The sequence below is a fragment of the Dermacentor andersoni genome, chromosome 6 (assembly GCF_023375885.2).
Source record: "Dermacentor andersoni chromosome 6, qqDerAnde1_hic_scaffold, whole genome shotgun sequence".
In the NCBI taxonomy this organism is placed as follows: Eukaryota; Metazoa; Arthropoda; class Arachnida; order Ixodida; family Ixodidae; genus Dermacentor; species Dermacentor andersoni.
The window spans coordinates 16,296,716-16,306,284 of NC_092819.1; positions in this window are offsets into that span (position 1 = coordinate 16,296,716).

A 9,569-nucleotide genomic window follows, 5' to 3' on the forward strand; every position below is an offset into this window, starting at 1 on the left:
TGTGTGTGAGCAAAAGCAGGGTTGATTAGCTCTTAAATCAGTGGAGTATGGAATCTTCCCCGTGTAACCAATCGCATAATTCTGAAGTACAATTTTGTCTATTCCTAAAAGCAACGCCAATTCACTGTTCCATCTTACGTCACTTTAAGTCCTCGCGCTTTTAAGAAAATCGGTAACTGGTGTGATTCATTAGGCGGGCATCTATTAATAAAAGATGGTGGCCGAATGTGCCCTTTCTAGTATTAGCAGTAATCGGTTCTGTGTGTTCCCTTTAAGAGTGGAGCACACAGTACGTGTACTTATCTTGCATCGTAAAACGCAGCTCGCACTCGCATTTACACCTTTTTTTTTCTTCTAACTTTACCCATGACGGTCTGCAATCAGGATCATCCAGGGTACCTGGAGGTGCCACCGTATCTTTCAGATTCACTTATAAGAAACAAACAAACAAAAGAAAGACAGCTCAATATTCAACAAAAGCGAGACATCTCAGTTTGTGGGAGTAAATAAAAGGGGAGAATAAGGACTCTTTTCACAGGATTCGCCTTGTATACGTGCGAAAATGTGGAGCGCAGAAGCCGAGAAGCGATTCAATCTGTCCGAACCATGCAGCTTGAAAATCGCCTCCTATCGCGTCGCGAGACACGACACGCTCGGCACTCCAAGGGTCGTTCCCGAAAAACGCGATAGCGCACCGCACTCTTGTATCCCCGTGTGTTCGCTTGATTGCACCTTTTATATGCGGCACGTACTTCGTCTGCGGTTTATCTTGGCTGTAAATCTCCGCGAACGATGCCTCCCCGCAGGAGCTTGCACGTCTCTATTGGATCTGTCCTGCTCTGTTTGCGACGACATTGACTTCCTAATTTTAAACGGTGGGCGCTGGGAAGCAGAGGCCGGACAAGGTTTTAAGAACATACCTCGGAGGAAAAGATCCGCGGCGTATTCACAGAGGTTTTTTGTTCGTAACAGATGTTCACGATTGGCCGGCCTCGTTCGGTAATGATAATGCATAAAATTATCTTACAAACACTTTTAGCTGGGTGTTACGAACAATTTCAGCGTAATAACCTTTCTGCGCATGTATTCACGAAAACTTTTCGCTCGTAAGTTTTCTTTACCATTAGTCGGTCGTCTTCGCTTACGAGCAAGGTTAGTGTAAGGGCCTTTAATAAATACGGGCCACGAGTCCCAGGAGCCATATTCAGAAACCTTATTTTGTTCCCCTTTGTGAATGCTCAGAGGCATTCAATAAAAGAATATTAGCTCTGCCTACCGGCCCGGCGTCATGAATTTAAATATATATATATATATATCACTCTAGCCTCTATGGCAACAAGCAGGGCACGTATTCACAAAGCCTTGCGTTCTGAAGTGCTTTCTGCCATTGGTCGTCCGCCTCCGCTAATGATACGTTTAGCATTGAGATTGGCTAGTATTTTCTCTTAACCGCAATTCTAGCGTAAGAGATTTTTTGAAGACAGGTCCATATGAACCAAACAGACAATATGGGAAGCATTAGGAAAATTAACCACTATGTTGTTGTTTTTTATTGTAGGAATGATAATAAATTTATGTTGTGATTAAGAAAAACAATCTAGACCTTCGATTCCTGTGATTCTTCTCGCTCATTGCATCAGAAGGGCCTCGAATTTGGCATCCTTGACGCCATGAGGTTGCATACGAGCGTTCTTCGGCCTGTTGCCCGGTCCTACGTTCACGTACTACGCGATGCCTGCAGTTAAAAAGACGTTGCACATCCGCTGCTGTGGCCGTGAGAGGCGCTTGTTACCACTGTCAAGCTTAGCTCTAATACACTTACACAACAAAAAAACCCAAGAGGAAACGATAACCTCTAGTGTAAGAATTACGTTGTGAAAACGGGCCCCTCGAGCGAACCCGTAAGAGCTTTCTTTGGTCAAAACATTTTGTCTCTGGCCGGCCTTCGATAATATGTTCGACATGACGTTTCGCTGGTTTTTGCTCTTAAGAACCACTTCAGTGGTTCTTAAGAGCACCGGGCCCTGAGGTACCGGGCCCTGAGGAATAAGGGCCCTGATGTTGAATTCGCAAGGCTTATCCTGTCTATGAACTCTTTGTCATTGACTGGCCAGCCTTGTAATGTTCAATTCGCTAATATCGCTCGCTGGCGCCTGTTCCTATACGAACCAATCTAACTTAATGATGATGATGAAAAACTTTATTTATACCTATTTAAAGGGAAGGGGGCAACGGAATAGAGGGTGGGGGCAGGAACTACTTGAAGTAGGCCTCCTCTATCCTCTCAGCCCACTCCAGGATGGCCTCCTGATGGTCGGGCCTCGAGCTGCGCAAGGCAGCCTCGCACCGCTCCTCACTAGAACGCGTCCGTACATGCGGGCCTCAATTTACCGATGCACTATGCTATGAAGCGTACTGTTTTATGAATATAAGTTGAAATGCTAGACACATTCAGTGGGAGCAGTCCTTGGAAGTAGTTCGTGAGAAGTATCTGTCAGTTGGGATAGCGGACATGATATCATCGAAGGCGGCCAGCCCATTACAAACAGCACTCACAACCGAAGAGCTTTGTAGATTGGGCGTCAATTGCAGGCTCTAGTTATACCGTACCTTAAATCAGGACCAAATAGAAGCGAAAACGTCTTCTTCAAGTATTCTTCGCGTACTGTGTGTATAATTATTACAATGGTAGTCCGCCATTTTTATTTTTTAGACTTCTTACATTTGTCTTTATCTTTACGGATGCTTCTTGTTTTTCAAATTTTGTTCTTTCAGCTACTTGTATTTCTTTTCAGATCAAAACGCAGCGAAATACAATGTTTACGGTTCCCGCACATAAAACACCCACTGCCAAAGCGATTTAGCTAGCGCAGTTTTTAAGCAAGACGCACGAGGCCTTGACTAAAGTGTTTAACGTTAGCGTTACTAAACCGAGCGCACGGGCAGCCCAAATCATCGGGAGTCAGCTAGCGTTGACTGCTGAAAATTCCTCTTCCCTTTTCGTTTCGTTTCCTCCTGCGAAACCGCGCGCTTCCTAGAAAAGAAGGAAAAAGGAAAAGATCGAGGCACTAGAAAGGCGCCAAGGCCTCGCAGCTTGCGCAGTCGCGCGACGCGAGGGTCAGATCAGACGCCCCTGATGAAACAGTACCTCGACCTTCCGTGCGCCTACACGAGGAGACCCGAAAGCGGACGTCCAGGTCTCTCACTCTCTTTGCGTTCTTGTTTGACTTTGCTGTCCGCCAGGCTCAGACACACAGGCATCTGCTTGCCACCAGAATGAGATGCCGGGCCACTGAAACCGATTGTAGTCGCCGGCTTTTATTTATTTTATGAATTTTTGTTCTCGGCCAGACGTTCAGCTAGCCAGGAAGACGCTCGGGAGGATAGTGGAAGTCGAACGAGAAAGGTCCCACGGCGTGGCCTTCTGCCGTTGTCTTGTAAGGCCGCGGCGCACACTTGGCTCTGCCGGGCGAGCTCCGCCTCGCTGAAATGCATGGCCATTGTTCTGCTTGACCTGCGCTAACCTCGGCTCGCGTCGGACACGTGTACACTGCTATGAATGCATTCTCTCCTCTTCACTAATGTGTTTACGAGGAGTGATCCCCAGACGTTAGTCGCGCTGCAGTGCGCTTCAACGGATCGAATTACAGCTTACGCCAGGAAACCTTTGTTACATGTTAACATCTTTTATTTCGACAAGCGGGCAAAGCTTCAGGGCTTCACTGAAGGCACGAGGCATTCAAGGCACAAGGGCGCCTTACCCGGTTTTAAAATTGGGATGATTCGAGCGACTTTCCAAGAGTCAGGTACACTTTGTTCTATCCATAGATTATTATATATGTCTAAGAGAGCATTTGTACCTGTCGGTCCGAGGTTCCTTCGCTTATTGTACCACAGGGAAGCGTATTCAGCCCTTTTCTTTTCAACTGTATCATGGCTGATTTAACAAGAAGACTGCCGTCACAGATAAGATTTTCACTGCACGCAGATGATGTGTGCATTTGGACATCTGGGTATAATGTTCAATTATGTTCAATTACTTCAGATGGCATTGCAAGATGGCATAAATATCATAATTCAATTTTGAGAAAGAGAGAGAGAATGGTTATATCACGCGCAAGGACAACTGTATTGCCCTTCACTCGGAGGCAGTTAAAAAAATTCACTCTTAATCTGGAAGGATACCCTCTAATGATTGTCACACAGCATCGATTTCTTGGCACAATACTTGATAGGCAGCCATCCTGGGCACCCCACATAAAGAAACTCGAAAACAATGTCAATGCGATAGTGACTGTACTTCAGAGACTTGCCGGCACATCATGGGACCGATCAGTATCGCCCATGATGACTGTTTACAATGCATTAGTGCGGCAAAAATTGCGTATCCCGCGCCCATCTTACTTTCCCACACGTCAGAAGAGCGACTTCAAGAGGACTACGCATATGTCTAGGAGTTCTACGAGCGCCTTCTAGCTGTCTTGTAATAGCTGAGGCTCGCCAATTACCATTTCCAGTTATGAGAACTACGGAAGCATGCCGACATTATGTCCGTCTTCAAACACAGCATAAAAGCGCCCCATTGGCTCTAGATATAATGAAACGAGATAGAAGTTATGGTTATAAATAAATTCGAGAAAATCTTCATATATTGCCTAGAAATGAATTTGGAACTTGGACGTCGAATATCCTCCATGGCTGCTTACACTTCCTAATGTCGAATTGTCAGCAAACGGGATATTAAAAAAAAGAGACGTTCATTCAAGCTGCTCAGCAACTACCAGTACTACCAGGCTCCAGTACAGCAACCTCTTCAACTTTAACATTCATTATACCATGCCTCAATAAACAAGAATCATTTAAGCTATCTCGTGCGACATCGTCCACAACAGCTGAACTATTCGCATTCCTATTTGCGATAAAATTTATAACGTCAGTAAGAGATGCGCAAAAATGGGTAATATTCAGCGATTCACAGGCGGGTCTAACATCACTCTGCAGCACAAAAGAAAACACTGTCAGTGATAGTATAATATACAAAACACTTAAAGACATCAAAAATGCAAGCCAAGCGAAGCATGAAATAGCATTTCAGTGGATACCAGGGCATTGTAACATTACTATAGCAACACAGCAGCCGATGAAGCAGCAGGTCAAGCACACCTCAAAGATCGTGTGGTTCCGCTTCCAATTTCAAAGAATGAATTACGCTGCATTATAAGGACAACGTTTTTTTAAAATACGTAGAAATTCGTGGTTTGACCAGAATTCTGAGAGCTCGGATTTGTATCATATTGATCCGATAGCGACATTGTTGGCCGTTATTAACGCTTTTAATGTTCCTTTCATTTCAATATCGCTGTATATATGTATGTGTTTGTGGATTATGTTATGTTGACTGTTCTGTTGTGGCTATATGTGATAATGTAATTACGTGATGTATGTACCACCCGCTGACTAGAGAGTATATTATTATGCGACAGTATCATTTGTACTTTTGAGACTTTCTTCTACAAAACTGTGAAGTCATTTAACTTGTATATTGTATGTACCATGTATTTCTTACGTCATAGTGTTACTGTGAAAACGTCGCTTGACAAGTTCTGGTGCTTGCATGAAAAGTTTATTTGATATGTAATCTTGAACACTGTATGTTGTAGGCTAGACCCATTCAAAAGCTAAGGAGTTGCCAGCGCCTCAGATTGTGCGTCAACATCTCCTTATATCATATCAATAAAAAAAACATAAATATTCGAGCAGTTCAAGAAAAATCAGCACATTCCACACTTTCTCCTATTGAACAAAGGGCACTAATAGCGTCGCCGAAAGAAATTAAGTTGGGTCTTAACGCAACTGCAAAGCCTTACGTTGAAACATTAAACAAACAAAACTTCTGAATGTCATAAAAAGGTTAACCTAAATGTTTGCGATGCCTGCCTTTTATGCACGTATAAACTATAAGTTGTATTTTGTTAGGTTCAGTACAACTTTTATTATACGCAGCGTGAATTCATCATTGTCGCCATCGTCGGCACTCAAGTATCCAGTTCTTATGTGTTAGCGCACTGCAATTTTCGTGCTTACAGAACGTGCTTAGATTGAATTACCTTGTTCATCTCCCGAGCTCATTTACCGCCGTGGTAGCTGCGGTAGTGCATGTGTTGTTACTATACGTGGCGTCGTTCTAGCAGTCCGTCTTGTTCAGAACACAAAGCGCGCTAGAACTCGTCTGTTAATACCGCGGAGCTATATGAGAACGGGCTACTGTTTTACGGCACTTTCAGACTTTAATTTCGCGGATGGTTTCCAATGGTGCTATTCCTGGCCTCACTATAAACCTCAGAGAGGAGGCGCGTTCGTGGGCGACGGGCAAACAATATGACACCGCTGCGAACACAAAAGCTGGCGACAGATCTCAGTGGAGTTCGTCGCAGCAAATGGGCGAGTCGACATGTGCAGAGCATGTGCACAACAGGAACGCCGACGTAAGCACCGGCGTTCGCCTCGCCCAGCGTTGCCGCACACTGGCGTTGAAAACTGCACAGCGCGCTACAATGCAGGCTGCTCAGTGGACCCTCTCGCTTTCACTGGCCGCCCTGGGAACAACGGCTGCAGCGGTCATCCTGACACCATGGGCGGAGCGCCGTGGCCCAGTTCTTGTTGCTTTTCTTTTCTCTTTGCTGTTGCTAGTCGGCCGTCAGGAACAAAGATAGAGTATATGAACCGGTAATTACGGCGTCCGGATGACAGAGTGTATACACCGTGCGCTCGGCATCTCCTTACAGTCCCTTCTCTCGTACACCAGATCACGCCTGCGTGGTCGCGTCAACCTCTCCACAATCTGTAGACGACCTGCTTCAGGCTCAGTCGGGACAACCTGACCCCTCTCCACAGAACGCGCCGTGCTTGTCTCCTCCTCTTTCTGGTCCTGTCGTCTAGCGCTATTTGAATTTTATTGTTACCCTCTCCAAGCCACGCTGTGGCCAGCCCTTCGCATACATAATGCAAGGCGCTTCTGTTCTCCGAGTCCTTCAGGCTGCCTCGGTGGTCCCCGCGTCTTCGGCGTCGCCTTACTGCTGTAGCTGCGCGCGGCAGAGATTGTGCCGCTCCCGCCGCGTCTGCAACATCGTCTGATTTTCCTTTCGTGGTCTTTTCTGTCGTTTTTTATATCTGCGTACACAAACCAGCAATTATGTGCTGCCATTTGTTGCTGCCTGTGATTGCACTGCTTCCGATTTCGCTTTTCTTTTTTTCGTTGCGCCAAGTTGAACCGCCTTCTCTGAGCACTGCAGCTTTTTTTAAACGTTTACGTACATTTATTGCCTGTTACTGAAATTGAAAGTTCTGAAAGAAAGAGAGAGAGGATGAGGGGGAGGTGGTGCTATTTTAATAATCCTGCAGAGGTTTGCCTAACCGCAAGCCTGCATGCTGCTCCAGATGGGTACGAAGAAAAATGAAATGATGTCCAGACTGCACAACACGTATACACAGCATACACAAAACACGCCACAACACTCAGCAAAATAAAGTGTCTGATTGAGACCAGTGCCTCTGAGGAACTTTAGAGCTACCTTCGTTGTGCGAGATGCACAAGCAGCGTTAGTCCATGCGACAAGGACGTGACGTGTCTCAAGGAGCGACAGTCCTTAATGAATGCTCAGCACTAATATTAAGACTGTCTGTTCTAGTAGGTAGCCTGCAAGTCCAGGTTAATTGGCCTGTATTTTCACGTACGTCGCACGTAGGGCACAGTAGCAGACTTAGCCGTTTGATTTTAAATAGGAAGTATTCAGTATTTGCGATATTTAGACGAATGCAGTGTAGACATTCCGAACCGCGCCTGTTAAGGCCACACAGCATGCGCAACTCCCACATAGGAGTGTAAGTGAAAACCTGTCCTACTATAGAGGTATACATGGGCCTATATACATACATACATGCACACACACACACACACACACACACACACACACACACACACACACACACACATATATATATATATATATATATATATATATATATATATATATATATATATGTATGTTTATATATATGTATATATGGGACCTCCTTTTCAAAGTTAACATAAAAGTTACAATGGCAAGAACTGCAGCTTGATTAGTACACTTACAAAAATTATAGCTAATGAGACACAGATATAGAGATAGAAAGCAAGGACAGGAAAGGCAGGGAGGTCAAACATAAGAGCACCCGGTTTGCTACCCTACACTGGGGGTGGGGGAAAGGGGAATAGAAAGAGGAAAAAAGGGACACAGTAAGCACTGAATGCGTGTGGGAGGGACACTATAAACGGTCTCTTAAGCAGGTGCACTTCAAGTATTGCACTAGTGCACGAATCGCTTTTCGTGTCAGTGACGTGTGTGGCCACGGTCCGAGTATCTCTGGCTCACTGAACGGTCTTGAGTCCAGTCGGTGCAAAGTCGCCCGCAGAGAGAGGCGTTGTAGATCGTAGCGAGGGCAGCTACACAATAGGTGCTCACTAGTTTCCTCGCACCCACAGGAGTCGCACATCAGGCTCTCGGCCGTTCCCAAACGATAGGAGTATGTGTTCGCGAACGCCACTCCCAGCCACAAACAGCACAGCAAGGTTGTTTCGCCGCGGGAAAGGCTAGATGGCAGTTGTAGCCGTAGCGTGGGGTCCAGTTTACGTAATCGGCAACTGAACGCACTTGAAATCCAGAGATCTTGTCACTTTTTGCGTGCAAGTAGGCGAAGTTCCCTGGTAGCATCCGACCTCGCCAAAAGTGTTGGACGCGTCTGGGTATCTTCGTGGGCAGATCGGGCAGCTTTGTCAGCTAGGTTGTTGCCGACGATGCCACAGTGAGCAGGAATCCACTGAAATATGATGTTGTGCCCTCTTTCAAGAGCATGATGGTGCACTTCCCTGATGTCCGATATCATCTGCTCGTAAGTTCTGCGGTGTAATGCAGACTTGATACTGTGAAGAGCTGCCTTAGAATCACAAAATACAACCCATTTCTCTGTTGGCTCTTCGGTGACATACATCATAGCGGCATGGAGAGCTGCAAGTTCTGCCGACGTAGATGTAGTCGTGTGTGACAATTTGAATCTAACTGTAAGCTGCTTGGCTGAAACGACGATTGTGGCAGTCGAGCTGGTAGGTGAGGTCGAATCGTCGGTATATATATGTATGCGGTCATGATACGTCTGGCGTAGTAATAGGAGCGAAGTTGCTTCAGAGCCGCCGATGGATGATTGGACTTTTTTGTAATTCCAGGAATAGTAAAATTCACTTGAGGCTGTCGCAGGCACCACAGGGGGGAGGAAGGCTTCGCCTCCGGTGTAAAAGATGCCGGTATGCACTCTTGATGACCGTTAATCACTCTTGAAAAGGTCGCTTGAAAAGTGATGGTTGGGGATCTTTGACCGATGGCGAATGTGCGCTCTAAGAGAGTCGATAGCTACATGTGTCTGGATCATATGGCTTCCCGCGATGGCAATTGTTGCTGCTGTTGGGGTGCACCGAGGCAGCCCTAAACACGTGCGTAGGGCTTGACCTTGCATGCTCTCCAAAGCGCGAAAGC